The following is a 16146-nucleotide window of genomic DNA, read 5'->3' on the forward strand; positions in this document are numbered from 1 at the left end:
GAGAATGTGCTGAGATCTAATAGAAAATGGGTTTTCTTTAAGAAATTTTGGCAACTCGGCTAATCGTGCTCAACGAGTTAAGTCAATATAAAATGTAAAAGATGATACGCTTAATGCCCGGACTATCTGACGTTTTACTTATCAGGCAAAACGTTGTGTGTGGATAGTGAAACGGACGTTTTGCCTGAACTGAAGATGGACGATCGCCCAGAAAACTGACGAGCTGGATCATTGTTTTCAGGTAGAACATCAGGCGAGTATCGAACATATAAAATTCTCTGGTACTTAAAAAAATATGATACTTAAATTAATAAGATATAATAAAGGAATAGTATTGGATTACCCACTGTAGAAATCTATGGTTTAATGAAACGACTGACAACAATATATGTCTATAGATTTAATGACTATGAAAGGAATGAGGGAGGATGGTTAAATATCGCGAAAAACAAGTGAATTTGAAATTTTTTCTTTCAAAATATCTTTTGATAGTGAAAAATATATTAGGGTAAACTAGGGTCTGTTGGACAGTCAGGCATGTTGGACACTCCGTACTTTAACGTGTTACCACGCCACTTGTGGGCACCACATTCTGCTAGAAGTCAATGACGGAAGTAGCCCCACTCGTGGCTACTTCCGTCATTGACTTCTAGCTGAATGTGGTGCCCACAAGTGGCGTGGTAACACGTTAAAGTACGGAGTGTCCAACATGCCTGACTGTCCACCAGACCCTAGTTTACCCTACATAAAATGTAATGCACATTTATGGCGTGTGGGCCTGGGTAGTGCAGTCGGTATAGCGCTGGCCTTCTGTCCTCGAGGTTGTGGGTTCGATCCCGGCCCAGGTCGAAGGCATTTAAGTGTGCTTAAATGCGACAGGCTCATGTCAGTAGATTTACTGGCATGTAAAAACTCCTGCGGGATAAAATTCCGGCACACCGGCAACGCTGATATAACCTCTGCAGTTGCGAGAGTCGTTAAATAAACAATAACTTAATTTATTTATGGCCTTGTGACGCCATTTTTAAAGCTCTGAGGAATAAGGTTTTAAATAACACTACTAACCTTTGATTGCAATTTCCTGTAACTTTAATCTTTTGCTTTAGGCTATTCTATAGAAAAGCAATATATCTTGGGAATTATTAATGTTACGTACATGATATTTGGTGTACACATTCTTTATGCTATTAGGAAACTTTTGTCTGGAATAGAAATTTGTTATTTTCCTTCATTTGAAAAATGTGCCTCTATACTTCTACAAAAGTCCCACTGAAATTCTTTCTTAAAATGTAATTATTATTGTTTATCTAAACCAATGTGAAAATCGTGCTAAATATATTTAAAAAAATAGTTCTCCTAGGAGTAAAATGTAATAGAAAGGTTGAATTTAGTTTTAGAAACTGTTGAGATATATCAATTTCAATGAATTACTGTATTCTGATATCTTCTTGTTTCAAGAACTAATATTGAATATAAGCTGTTGCAGCAATGATAATCCTATATACAAAAATGAAAATTGTGCATCAATTAGAAAAAAAATTCAAATTTTCACCATCCTCTACCCTGAATTTTGAATTTTGATCAGAATATTAACATGACTTATTTAATATGTGCTTTCAAGACACAGGTGTGTTCCACTCGAAATAATATTCACCATTACTGATATTCAGTGCACTTAATTACGTACTCCAGGTACAACACCGCAGCATCAACATTGTCATTTTGCTACAGATATAATTAGGACGTTCGTATGTAGGTAAGGAGATGGTCAACTGCTTAAATTACAATAAAAAGACGACAGTCCATTCAGTTGACTGAAATAAATTCTTAAAATTCGAGTACTGAATTGGCAGATGTCTCGGATTGAGAAGGAAGATAATGAGCTTGTTAAACATTTGACTTTCGTCAAATTATCTTGATCGTGCGTGGTGAAACAGGTCGAAGAATTCACGCTTCAAGACTACACTCGTGTGGTACCTAATGCTTACTGTACACAATGACCCGGCGAATATCTAATATTACAACTTACAGTCAGTTAAGGTATCGAATATTCATGAAGCCGGTGTCACTATCTTAAAAGCGAAAGAATATATACTGCAGACATCCAGATTTAGGTCGGAAATCCTCAAATAATAATTAATTTACAGTTTGACGAAACTCACGCAATAACAGAGTAATCAGGTCATCAGCGTTGTCTAGGGGTAACGAACGGAACTCGTGTTTTGAGGCAAAAAATATTAACACACATAGGGGTCTACTTTACTTCATATTTTATATTTTTAAATTAATTGCTTAATTAATTTTCACTTAAGTTAATGCACATAGGATTTACTTTACTTCATATTTTTAATATTCTTCCAAACTTCAATTCTTACACATGGATTTAATTTAACATTGCATTTGCTTATTTCACGGGCAACTAAAGGGGAAGCTTACTGTCTCCCAACCTCAAACTTGCATACATAATCTTGTCTTTGTACACGATCTCATGTTAAAATTGTTATGTCGCCTGAACTGTGGGATTAGAAATGGCGGATTGTTCTGCTTGACCTAGTGGCGAGATACGGGCGCTCTTTTGTCAGAAAGGGTTTGCATTTAGCATTACCGCGTGGCGTTCTTCTTTTGTTGTTTGCACCTGGCACACGTGTACTCCAAGTATTGACCCATCGAGGCAGTGGGACATCCGCGGATTTCAGTTTAGTCTGTTCTGTTGGCATGAGTCCACAACAATGACACGCAGTTGCTCAACTGTTGTCGACAGTCTTAAATGAATTCATGTACGAGCAATGTCACATTCTTATCAAATTGGCAAGTTCGAAAGATTTGTGAGAGAGGAATTGGAGCTGGAATTGAAATTGAAAGCCCTGTAAGTATAAACTGTAGCTATTAATTGAAACTTCTATATCCTGCCACACCACACACGACACTGGTGTCTGATTTGCGTTGCGTTATTTCGTGATCAAATGAAAGTGACAGATGGAATAACTTTATACATATTAATTATTAATATTGATGATTATTCTATAAAGTACACATTTTTATTACTTACTCACATATTACTGTTTCCTGCATTTCTTAAAATAATGTTTATGTGCCACATTAATTCTCATTTGTTTTTATTTACGTAAACAATGATCCACAATGGGGCCAATACAAAAAATTATCTTCTTACACAATCCACTCTATATTCACATTGGTTTGACTTATTAAAGAATGTATTCAAGAATAATTTAGAAACATGTTAGGCGAATTATCCTTGCACAAAAAAAAGATGTTCTCTGGTCCAAATGATCGTATTTTAATAGAAATTACGGAACATGTTCAAGGAATTATTCTTGCACCAAAATGTATGTCTCTGGACCAAAATCATAGTATTTGAATTATATAAATATAATTGCAATTAAGAAATATGTTACACGTATTATCCTTGCATCAAGAATGGATGCTCCCTGGATCAAATGTCGAATTTTAATTTAATTACTTCATAGTTTCATCTAGAATTTTTATGAGGTTGTTACGACTGAGATACTTATTGTTAATTGTTTTTATTTATAACAGCAGACCATGACTGACTCACGCTCAGAGGGATGGAGGACTGAGTTTGGGTTGGTCCACAAGCCACAAGTCGTGCGAAAGATGTTGCTTTGCTAATTACCCAGTATGGAATGTTGTGTACTATATGAGGCTGTTATCTATTATGCATATAATTTTTCAGTGATAATATCGTGTCTCTAGAGTGGTGTGTTACAATTTTGAGGTCATTGTAAGTTATTTAAATACGTTTTGACTCTAGTATGTGGCGTGGGAGAATATCGAATTTTCATCCTATATTCAGTTGTATGAAAACAGTTGCATGCGTTCAGCAATAATAGGACTGGGACAAACACGGCTGCGTAAACATAGGTACAAATGAGAACAATCAACCACAATTAATGCTCTATCAATAAGTTTTGAAAATACCGCTTACTTTCTTCAATATGCAACACCTTTACCTAAGTGACATTTCGCAATCATGACATTGTCCTACAGATGCTGACACACGGGTAAGAGACAATTACTTCATTACTGTTCAACGAAGTAGATTTGCCCCCGCAACCGTTCTTAGCTGCTGGCATTGATACGAGTACATCTCAGTACAGCCTACGAGGCACTGAATTGAAATGATCAGTGCTTCACTCGACCCCCGAAAAAAAAAACACTAGATAAAACAAATCTTTAATTGTGAATAATGACTAGTGTCATCCTGGCAAATTTTCATGATTTGACAAAGGAGATGTCATTGTGGTTCCAATTAGCTGGAGAGACAGTGTCTCACCAGTTTAATAACTCATGAGGTGAATGACCCCAGTCGTGATCGATATCATTCCTATTGTTTTAGATTCCAGTTGTACACAAACGCACAGCTAACTGAAGGATTCAACTATAGGGCTAAGACTAAGCCTATGTAACTCCAGCTTCTTCTATATAAGCGGAAGATATATATGGCCATTTATAACAGCTTGAAAGGATCTCTATTCTAAGTATCTAGCTAAAGGAGAGACAACAGTAGTTGCCATAAGCTATAGAGTGATCAATGAAAGGGATCGTTTTTTTTTAATGTTCATATTTCTATTTGATAGAAGCTACGAAGGTGAGACTTCTTTCTAAATGTGAAGTATCTTGAAGTATTTCTGGGAGAATTGCTTACCATCATAGTAGAAGTTGAAAATGAGTTCTTCTTTCCTATATACACATCAGTACCCGTCGCTCCATGTTTTTAGCAGTTCACTGCAAAACCCCTCATTAATTCCATTGATTTCCGTGATTATATTGTTCACCAAATCGCCAATTGTTCGTGATCGATTCTTATAAACTCTATTTTTAAGATAACCCCACAAGAAATAATCCGATGAAGTTAGGTCAGGTAATCTGGCCACAAATTTTTAGAAATTAGTCTATCATCAAAGGGTAACTTGTGATCAGGTTCTCGCAACTCGTGAACAACATTAATTGAAGGGTTCAGAGCCATAGTGGCCAAGCGCCATTTATTAAAAACGGAGAACGCAAGGGTCAAAGTTACATGAATACTATAGTTTAATGAAGATTGACATATAATTTAGTTTTAATGTGCACACTTTATATTACTTGCTGTATGCTTCATTAAGTTAAGGTGTTCACTTAATTTTAACCCTTGTTTTCTCCGTTTTTAATATATGGTGCTTGGCACACTATGACTCTGAACCCTTCAATTATGTATGGCCGCAGTTTCGTTACCTTTGCCCTTTTTTTTTGACAGATGGAGTAGGGGTATCCCGCGTCTTGAGGCAAACGACGTAATGATTTCTCAGGAGATTTCTGCAGACAGGCACGTTACTTTGAAGATTGAATTATTCTGTAAAAAATTGTGGCCACCCAGATCACCTGACCTGTCACCGGATTATTTCTTGTGGGGTTATCTCAAATAGAGTTTATAAGAATCGACCACGAACAATCGATGATTTTCAAGAACAATATAATCCACTGCTGTAGAGTAAAAGATCGTGAAAAAAAAGGGCCCGGGTTCAAATCCTGGTTGAGACACGTTACTTGGTTGAGATTTTTTCGGGATTTTCTCTCAACCTATTAAGGAAATGCTGGGTAACATTCGGCGCTGGACTCTGGACTCATTTCGCTGGCGTTATCACTTACATTTCACTCATACGGTAGATAACCATCGCAGTTGATAAAGCGTCGTAAAATAAACCAATTAAAATAACAATATAATCACTGAACTCAATGGAATTACCGAGAAAATATTGCAGCGAAATGAGAGAAATCTGGAACGACGGGTACGGATGTGTGTAGAGGAAAGAGGATGTCATTTGTAACATCTATTCTCCCAGAGATGCTCTACAATTTGCATTGAGAAAGAAATTGCACCTTCGTAGTTTTATCAAACAGAAATGGGAAGATTGAAAAACCATTATACTTTTCGAATGTCGTCGTATTAGAAATGAGTGCCGCTATTTTATGAGAAGTTGTGTAAAATTGTTTACATATATTATAATACTTAAACTGTATAACTTAGTGTACAGTATATGCATAAAGTCATATGTCTTAATTATGGGGTTATAGATAATTATTTTTGTAAGATATCTGGAAAACGAAAGTTAATCATATTTTTAATTATTTTAGGTTACGGTATTTAATTTATTTATGTCTTCTGAATAATAATAGGCCTACAAGAAAGTAAACTATAAGCAGTAATATAATTCGCAACACGATAAAGAAACTGAATTGTTGCGAAAAGCCTAAAACGTATCGGAAAATGTGTCGCCTTCGCGAAACTCATTTCCTGTGTTGACTTAAGCGATGGCCTTACGCGTTGTCTCGTTATTTATGAATGTCTGGTGCTTCAAGGATTGCTGCTCTCTTTACCCTGAGGATTGTCAATAACGAGAGAACAGAATAAAAGGCACAGTCCTTGTAGGCAGGTGATGATTAGGACGACGACGCGATTGTCACAGGTAATATCACAAGAATTCTGATGTCGCTAATTCCCGAGCGCGTATCATCAGAGAACAAATTATCCAAAGAGATAAGAAATCGCGTTATATTTGAATAAAACTATTTCGCGAATAATGATAAATGAGTAATAAATAAAAAGATGATAACATAAGAATTATATTAGGGTACTATTAAATAAGATATATTTAAGTTGCTAACTTAATATATTTTATTGGCCGACATGTCCTGCAATATGAAATTCACGGATAAATATTTGACAATAGCTGTAGAAATTATGATTAGTGAAACAGCAAAATTAAACAAGTATTTTTTTAAGGTTATAACATTTTACTTTGAACTAGGTATTTTCTTTCAGTAACTTATGAACAAGATAAGAACTCTCGTAATATTTGAATAAGACTATTTCGCGAATATATTATTACAGAATTTATAATATAAGGAATCAAATTACATTATAAATTAAGATATTTAATACTTACATTTGCTAGCACGGCCATTACGCAATATCACGGCCCACTGTAAGAAAAGAATGAAAATATTTAATTTCTAAATATGAGGTGCGACAAGATAGGCCTATTAAACAAATGCGAATCAGGTGCGACAAGATTGTTTCGACATTGTTTAGTTTATTATACAACAACCTCCTGAATTTACAGGTTGCTGAAAAAGACAAGGTAAACAAAAATAAAATAATAACGGGAATAAAAAACTTAGGATTTAAGTGTACATACAATAAATATTGAAGAAACAATACTAAATTAATATGAAACCAGAGATCAAAATAACATTTAAATGTTATCTCTAAAATTATTACATAAATGATTTTTAATATATGCAAGATCTCCTAATTACAATGATAACAATGTTTTTAATTTTGTTAATGAGTAGTCCGAGATTTTTCCATTGGTGCATTGGTACATGAGCTAAACAGTCGATATCATACACCTTCGTGGATGGAATAATGCAATCAGAAAAACTGAAGTTGCAAACCTGGTATATTATTATTCTTCCAAAAACTATAGCATTTTGTTCTAAAATGTGAGATTCATTTAGAATAAAAATGTATTCCTCATCTTATTACTGCTGCTATCTTCTCCTTTTACAATTTTTATTTATGTATTTATTTACTTACTCAATTATTTATGTATTTACTTGTTTTACTTATTTCTTGGTTTGTTTCTTTATTTGTTATATGTTTTTATATTTTGGTTTCAGAACTGTCGTTATTCTGAACTTTTGGCTGCAAAACAAACAATTTTAATCTGAGGTTTATTATAGAGACAAATTCATCAGATATTCTAGAAATTAATAAATAGTACAATATCGCGGTGCGAGTAGGAAGTGAGACAATATTTCGCTGCGGAGTTGATGTTGAAGGAGCACAACCGTGCAATCTCGTCTTTGTTCGTCACACCTGTATTTAAACTACACGTACACGTGTATCTCTGTCGACACCGCGCGTTGCTGGAAATAGCGCCGCCATTTTCTATCGAATGCATCGCTTGATTCGATTCCATCCCGAGCTTGAGCGGTGGAATAGAAATGGATCTGCAACCAACGAGTTAGTATCTAACTCGTTGTCTGCAACCCACTTTAATGTTACAGCATTGTGCGGCTGCAAATCCCGAAAATTGAACAAAACGAAGGTCTCTGAAATACGCTACAGGCAGTGGTGTACGTATTTCTAAACAAAAAACTGCCATGATTCTGGGATTTCGGTAATAGGTCTGCCGGTAATAGTTGTCGTCGTCGTCGTCGTCACCACCACCACCACCACCACCACCACCACCACCACCACCACCACCACCACCATCATCACCTATTATGGCTTCTTTCATAGCTCTTTAAGTAATACAATTTTATTATGGGGAAATAGTAGTAGCTGTAAAGAGGTATTTGTACTACAAAAGAAGGCAATTAGAATTAAAACATCGTCTCTACCTACTTTTAAGGATCTCTCAATTTTGAGTCGCTCATCTATGTATAACTACGAGTGTGTGAATTATGTTCATCTAAAGAAACCTAGTTAGATCTATATGCGTGTTCAAGATGTTCAAGATGTTCATGGTTATAACATTAGAACGAGAACGAATTTAGTAACTCCCACTTGTAGATTGATTATGACACAGAATAGCTTTTTAATAATCACTATAAATCTCGATAACAAATTACCAAGTAGCAACTTTAGCAATTTTAAAGCTTCAGTTAAGTGATTTTGTTAATCACAGTTTTATAATATTGACGAATTTTTTAAAATATATAATATGCTTCTGCTTTTAGTTCCTATGACAAGGCCTATTACATTTATGTTCAATGGCCAATAAAGTTATTATTATTATTATTATTATTATTATTATTATTATTATTGTCATCATCATCATCATCCCTACCACCACCACCATTTCCACATAAATACTTACTGTATAGAACGAATGTCAGACGAAAATACATGGGTTCGAATCTAGATACAGATGTTGTTAGGTTTGCAGAAAACACCTCACTATGAAATTGTTTAAAAGGGGACACTATGGTGAAATAATGGTGAAAAATAAAGAAAATCGATTAAAAAATTTATTGCGGCTCTCTATTTAGACCGAGCTCAAAAAGCTAATTAATTTATGTTCCCATGACTATTTTCAAGCTTTCGAGCTAATATGAAATTAAAATTGTGAAAACTGTGACGCAAGGAGCCTTTTTAGTAACGTCAATATAAAATACATGTAAAAAATATAATTTCAAAACTATTAGCCCCAATGGCACCAAATTTTGTACAGATGATAGTATTGTAGGCATGTTTATGTAGTTTAAAATTAATTAATTTTGGATGAAAATTGTAAACGATTTAAAACTCACAGAAGTGTCCCCTTATACTACTTTTTATAAATGCAAAGTCTGCATGTATTTTTAATGTTACATACAAGAAATGAAGCAACAATGTATAATAATACGAATATCACAACGTATTTTTCTGGTGTTTAAAACCGTCCTAATTATCAAGGAATTTTTTTCGATCTCAAAATATTAATATTTTTTGTGATTTATATTCGATTCGTCATATATGGTTATTTTATAACGCAATTTGATTTTATGACCAGCCATTTTAGTATATTTTATTATATTTCATGGATCACCTGAGTTAATGGGGGGCTTACTATAAAAATATGGGGTTATTTTCGAGTGTTTTGTGCATACATTATGTGTTTGTTGAAGTTTGCTGATCCTGTTATTTTTTATGATTTTGAATCATTAACGAAATGTAGAGTTGTAGACTAGGTTACATATTATAGGTAGGCCTTCTATGTACGCTAGAAATACGTTAACCTGGTGGATATTCTATTAAGATTATTGTAATAAGAAGTACACTATAGTAAGTTCAGTTGAATAGGAAACGTAACATACATCAGTTGACAATAATGGCGTGTCCCTAACGTAGATGGAACATTGCAGGTTTCGCCCATGAATGCACCAGAAACATGACATTTATAGTCACGGTTACTATTTCACGTTTTGATTTAACGCTGACAGTTTTACGTAGAACATAAATTCATCTGATTAATGATTACAAAATATCGTATATTATGTCTCGGCTTAGCTGAGAGTTAACACTGCTGCAATTTAATTAGAAATGCACTGTGTCTATTCTAACATAAAAGCCTCCACTAAAATAGACACTAGGACTGAGTTTTGAAAATTTTAACAAATTAAATCCGATTTCTTTAATATTTAGCTCTTCGTTAGATGCATTAAGAATAAACCGCATGCAAATTTTCATCTAAATCGGACTGCTAGTTTCGAAGTTAATTTTATTTTAGTTATGCATACCAGTGATATAATCAAACCGTTTCAGTCACATTATACAGGGACATCATTTTATTTTTACTTCAATTTTTATTGTACCTGAGTTTTTGAATGTAATTCACTCCCACCCCTTCTACTAAGGAAGTTCCAACTCCACATAGAACCAAGACCGCATATAGTAAGCAGTACTGAGTTACTGAGCATAGTACGTTCCAGAAATATGTTCGCGTTTTCCAGTGACGAAAGACCTTTCAATATTGAATCATATTTTCGCACAGGTACTGTCCGTTTGCCTACGTCGCATCCAGATTTCCCCCACCTGCCTCTGCTCGCCCCTTTGTAATAGCTGGGCTGTCTTAGCTCTTTTCTGAAAACATTAATTTCTCTCAGGAATTGGAAGTTTACGTAATATTAAACAGCTGTTTAATTTAACTTAAATAAAAGGGCCTCGTTAAGTAATTAACTGTCACGTGATTTCCTCCCTTTCTACAATCCTGCGGCATAACCACTTGGACGGACAGTAGATAGCATGTCTGAGTAATTTTATATTTTCGGGTCGGGCAGAAGTGAAGATTGAATTTACAGTACGTAGAGTAGGTACAGAATTATTTCAACATAAGTTACTAGTACGAAGGACGAAACTGGCAATTGGAATTAGATGCAATAGTCTATAGTGCGATAATATGGACAAAAGAACTGAAGCCTGCATCGAAATGAACGGCCACCATTTTCAAAATTGTGTTTAAATATTCATATTATGATTATTTTTCAATTTAACTTCTTTCTCTATATTGTACGCTAATGTGCTGTAGACAGTATAATATACACTGCATAATGAATACGTTCGCATGGATAACTCACTTCGTGAGTAAAAACACTTATTCTTAATACAGTACTGTACTTTGATTAAAGAAAAACCTAATGAAAATTATCAAACTCAAAATCGCGATATTTCCTAGTTTACGTAAATGGATGAACTACTTTTCTTCCTTCCTATACCTAGTAGAGTGATTTGTGTTTTACGCCAGTATCATCGAACTCCAGTCTTGGAGGGGGGAGCAAGCGGTGTTTCCGGTTCTCTAAAGGTATAGACAGGTTAATATTAAAAATGTTAGTAAAAATAAAATGATGTCCCTGTATTATTTAAATACAGTAAGTCCATATTTTTTATACGAACCCTGATTCGCGAGCTGTATTTTAGCGTTGAGAAATGCATGATATCTAGGTAAGTTTAGGAACAACACATTTTTGAAAATCAGACATCTATTTATTCATTCATATTTTTGACTTACACTATATTTTTACCTCTTCATTTTCACGATACTTGAGATTTCTCCACATTATATCCCAGATAATATCTGCAGTGCTTGGAAAAAGTGACATAAGTCAGTTTCCACAAACCTTTTTCGATAATTTATTGACAACTTACATTGGTTTATGTCGATTTGATTTTTTTCTGTATGAATGGTTGTAATGGGAGAAATACTTATGTATTTTTTTTCCAAGCGAGCAGATGTTCCGTAAGTTGTCAATAAATTATCAAAAAAGGTTTGTGGAAACTGACTTATGTCACTTTTCCCGAGCACTGCAGATATATACATGCAAATCTGGCTTTCAGGGGGTAGCTCCCTGTAAAGCAGGTTTAAATTATTTCAAGGAAAAATTGCTCCGGGGCCGGGTATCCCGGGACCCTTCGCTTAGCGCACGAATGCTCTCCCGACTGAGCTACCCCAGGAACCATACACGACACCGTCACAATTTTCCCTTTATATCCACACAACTCAAATGGGCTGACAAGACGCCAGAACCCAACTTTGAGTGCACACAAATATTTCGTTACTGGAGATACGTTAACAGGAAGCCACAATTTAAGTACACAGAATTTGTCACGAGGGATTTTGATTTTTACAAAAAAATTTACTCGCAACTATGTCATTCATAAAAGTGAAAAATTTACTTTTTTATTTTAGTGGGTTATTTTGCGACGCTTTATCAACATCTTAGGTTATTTAGCCTCTGAATGAGATGAAGGTGATAATGCCGGTGAAATAAGTCCGAGGTTCAGCACCGAAAGTTACCCAGCATTTGCTGGGAAAGCCTCGGAAAAACCTCAACCAGGTAACTTGCGCCCATCGGGAATGGCACCCGGGCCACTTGGTTTTGTCGGAGTTGAAAATGTCTGCTGGCGTAGTATTCGTAATGTGTCTGTGCCGTGTGATTCAGACAACCAACACTGCACCCAAGTGGAGCGGTTGCATAGTACACTGGTAACTCTCTCCATCTGCCGGACATTATTCCAACTTCGCAACGTGTTACGCGAGCCCTCTCGGCAGCTCAGTGCTAAAATCTTGTGTTCGATACCCGGGCTAGACTGAGAGAAGATCACATCATTAAGGTTCCCTCTCTCCCGAAGGTTCTCTCATTTCTATTTAACATATTTCATTCCACTAAAACCAATTTCACCCTATTTTTCCATTTACTTCATTCATTGGACGGAAAATAATAAAGCGTGCGTAGGAGCCTGTAGGCGATAGGAGAACACCAGGGGGGCGAAACATTCTTCCCCCAACGATCACAATAATTGAGAACCGCAGAATGACGCGACGCAGAGAACACTTATTGTTGTGGGAGGTCACTATTGATCAACGGAAGGAAGCATGAGCCCACTTTCAAGTTAGATTGGTGGTAGGCGGTCCTTTTTGACCATGCTTGGAGGGAATGTGCCAAATACCGTAATCTAAAACTTGATGCAAAAGTACGATATTTTTACTTGGTTACTTAATAAAGCTGTATTAACTATTGGATTATTTAGCTTCGATGGGATTGGTGATAGCGAGATGTTATTTGTCGAGATGAGGACTGGAATTCGCCATAGTTTACTTGACATTCGCTTTACAGTTCGGAAATCTTCGGAACAACCCAACCAGGTAATCAGCCCAAGTGAGAATCGAACCCATGCCGGATCGGCAGGCAAGCGCCTTAGCCAAATGAGCTACGCCGGTGGTGCTGATTTTTATTGGAGACGTTCAAATTTACATTGTAATTGTTATTGCACACGTCTTTATTATAATTTTCTTCATAGTAATAAAAATTCTAATTTAAACTGTTATATTTTTTGTAATATGAATTATTGTGATTATACGGTATTTATTTAATGTTTCTTACATTTTTTGTAATATGAATTATTGTGATTATACGGTATTTATTTAATGTTTCTTACATTTTTTGTAATATGAATTATTCTGATTATACGGTATTTATTTAATGTTTCTTATATTTTTTGTAATATGAATTATTCTGATTATACGGTATTTATTTAATGTTTCTTATATTTTTTGTAATATGAATTATTCTGATTATACGGTATTTATTTAATGTTTCTTATATTTTTTGTAATATGAATTATTCTGATTATACGGTATTTATTTAATGTTTCTTACATTTTTTGTAATATGAATTATTCTGATTATACGGTATTTATTTAATGTTTCTTATATTTTTTGTAATATGAATTATTCTGATTATACGGTATTTATTAATGTTACTTATATTTTTTGTAATATGAATTATTGTGATTATACGGTATTTATTAATGTTACTTATATTTTTTGTAATATGAATTATTGTGATTATACGGTATTTATTAATGTTACTTATATTTTTTGTAATATGAATTATTGTGATTATACGGTATTTATTAATGTTACTTATATTTTTTGTAATATGAATTATTGTGATCGGTATTTATGTAATGTTTCTTATATTTTTTGTAATATGAATTATTGTGATCGGTATTTACTTAATGTTTCTTATATTTTTTTGTAATATGAATTATTGTGATCGGTATTTATTTAATGTTTCTTATATTTTTTGTAATATGAATTATTGTCATTATACGGAATTTATTAATGTTCCTTATATTTTTCTAATATGAATTATTGTGATTATACGGAATTTATTAATGTTTCTTATATTTTTTGTAATATGAATTATTGTGATTATACGGTATTTATTAATGTTTCTTATATTTTTTCTAATATGAATTATTGTGATTGTACGGAATTTATTAATGTTTCTTTTATTTTTCCAATATGAATTATTGTGATTCTACGGAATTTATTAATATTTCTTATATTTTTTGTAATATGAATTATTGTGATTATACGGTATTTATTAACTTTTTATAGCGATACTCGTTTAATGCAACATAATTTATTTAGTCTCTTCGATGACACTACAACAAGTTCAACTATATAGGCCTATGCATTGTTTTTCCCTTATCTGAAATGTATTATGTTGCAACTATGTCCAATAACATTCTAGAAAAATGGTATGTTGCAATAACGTCCCTTAAGACAACAATCAATATGTTTCAATGATACTGATTTCATATTTTTCCAAATGTTAAGTGTAATGAAATTAAAATGGCTCGCTTTTTGGGAGGGGGTCACTAAGTATATTGTAGTTCAATAAATTCTGTTTATCCCTAGGCGAAATACATGCACTCCAGACTTAACTGTGGTCATCTGCTATATGAACCAATCTAGCCGACTCAAGTTTGTCAGATTGAACCATATTTTCTTTTTATAGACTGCCAAGGACAAGCACGCAGAAGACATACGATATTGCCAAGAATGACGTCATAAAAAGGAACTGGGACGTGACAAATAGTTTTATCAGTTACCATACCTATTTGCACGGAATACTGTTTGCACATCGCTATTCATTGTGTTCCAGACAACTTCTCAACACATAAAATACATAGTATTCTGAGTCTTAAGAAAAAGTTTATTGGTTCTTTAACCCTTAAAGGTCCTACAAGCAGCTCTATATTTAGGTAGCGCTACGCTCGGATACGAAAAAAATTTGCGCCCTCCACCAACCCTCTTATGCAAATCTTAGACATTTAGCAATAACACTAAAAAAAAAGTGACATATTATTTAAAGCAGACATCTTTGAAGCAGAAAAATATCATGAGCGAAAACACACTGAAAATAAGAGTGACTATATAGCGCTGAAATCTGAGTAAGAATATTCTTCTTAACCAAGTGGCATGCTGGTTGCAGTGTGTCAAAAATTCAGGATAGCTCGATTTTTTCTTTTCTCAAATTGTTGCCGTCTCTACGAATTAACCGCCCTGGATCCGGGCTCATGTGGCCCATTCGAAAATAAGTATTAGGCTTAGTCTTAAGTTGCAAGAACGTCCATTAGCTTTAATTGTTTGTTAAGGAGTCTTCTAACTTTCAGGTCTGATTTTGTGCCACTAAGAAATTAACGCTTCATTAGTAAGTTGTAAATAAACTACCAGCTTTTGATAACAAAAAGGTAAAGCTTGATTCCTTATATTTGAAGCTTAGTTAGAAACAAATTAACATTGGGCATCAGCAATAAAATTTTTTATAGTATATTATAGTCGTCATATGGAAATTGTAACGGTAAAGTTTACCCCAGTACAGGGGATGGCGGGAGGTTGAAGCTCCCATCTTTCTGCATTAATGATGTAAGTCGTACATGCAAACCGCCTTTATCCCTAAGGAAATGCCTCTGGTACTCATTTCTGTTGGATGCTGAGCAAATCCCAGGGCCTCTGTGGCCAGAGGGATTTGACCCATGAACCCATCGGGAATCGAACTCGCGACCTTCCAGCTTTGCTACGGAAATTGTATGTTTACGAAAAGAAAGTAAACAGGAAACCTCGGTTCTCAAGTTACAGTTGAATAACGTTATGCAATGTATTAGTTTGCGCGCAAATAGAGTACATTAAGGACGTAGCAAGCGATTGAAGATGGGAAGTGAGCGAAATTTATTGCATGGTTTCAATATTTATGTAACAATGTATACAATATTCATTTTGGAATTAA

The 16146-nt window shown here is 34.4% G+C and overlaps 1 protein-coding gene across 3 annotated transcripts in view; it reads left to right on the forward strand.

Annotated features, from left to right (window-relative positions):
- Window positions 1-16146, forward strand: part of LOC138701034 (leucine-rich repeat-containing protein 51-like) — a 59860-nt gene that overhangs the window by 28521 nt on the left and 15193 nt on the right. Inside the window, exon 1 of one of the 3 annotated variants that reach the window (XM_069827553.1) lies at window positions 2716-2866. The exons of the other annotated variants lie outside the window; for them this stretch is intronic. The gene's annotated coding sequence lies outside the window, so the exon portion shown is untranslated. Of the gene's footprint in view, window positions 1-2715; window positions 2867-16146 lie in introns of those variants that run through there. 3 annotated transcript variants of the gene reach the window in all.

This window comes from Periplaneta americana, chromosome 6, assembly GCF_040183065.1.
Source record: "Periplaneta americana isolate PAMFEO1 chromosome 6, P.americana_PAMFEO1_priV1, whole genome shotgun sequence".
Taxonomy (NCBI): Eukaryota; Metazoa; Arthropoda; class Insecta; order Blattodea; family Blattidae; genus Periplaneta; species Periplaneta americana.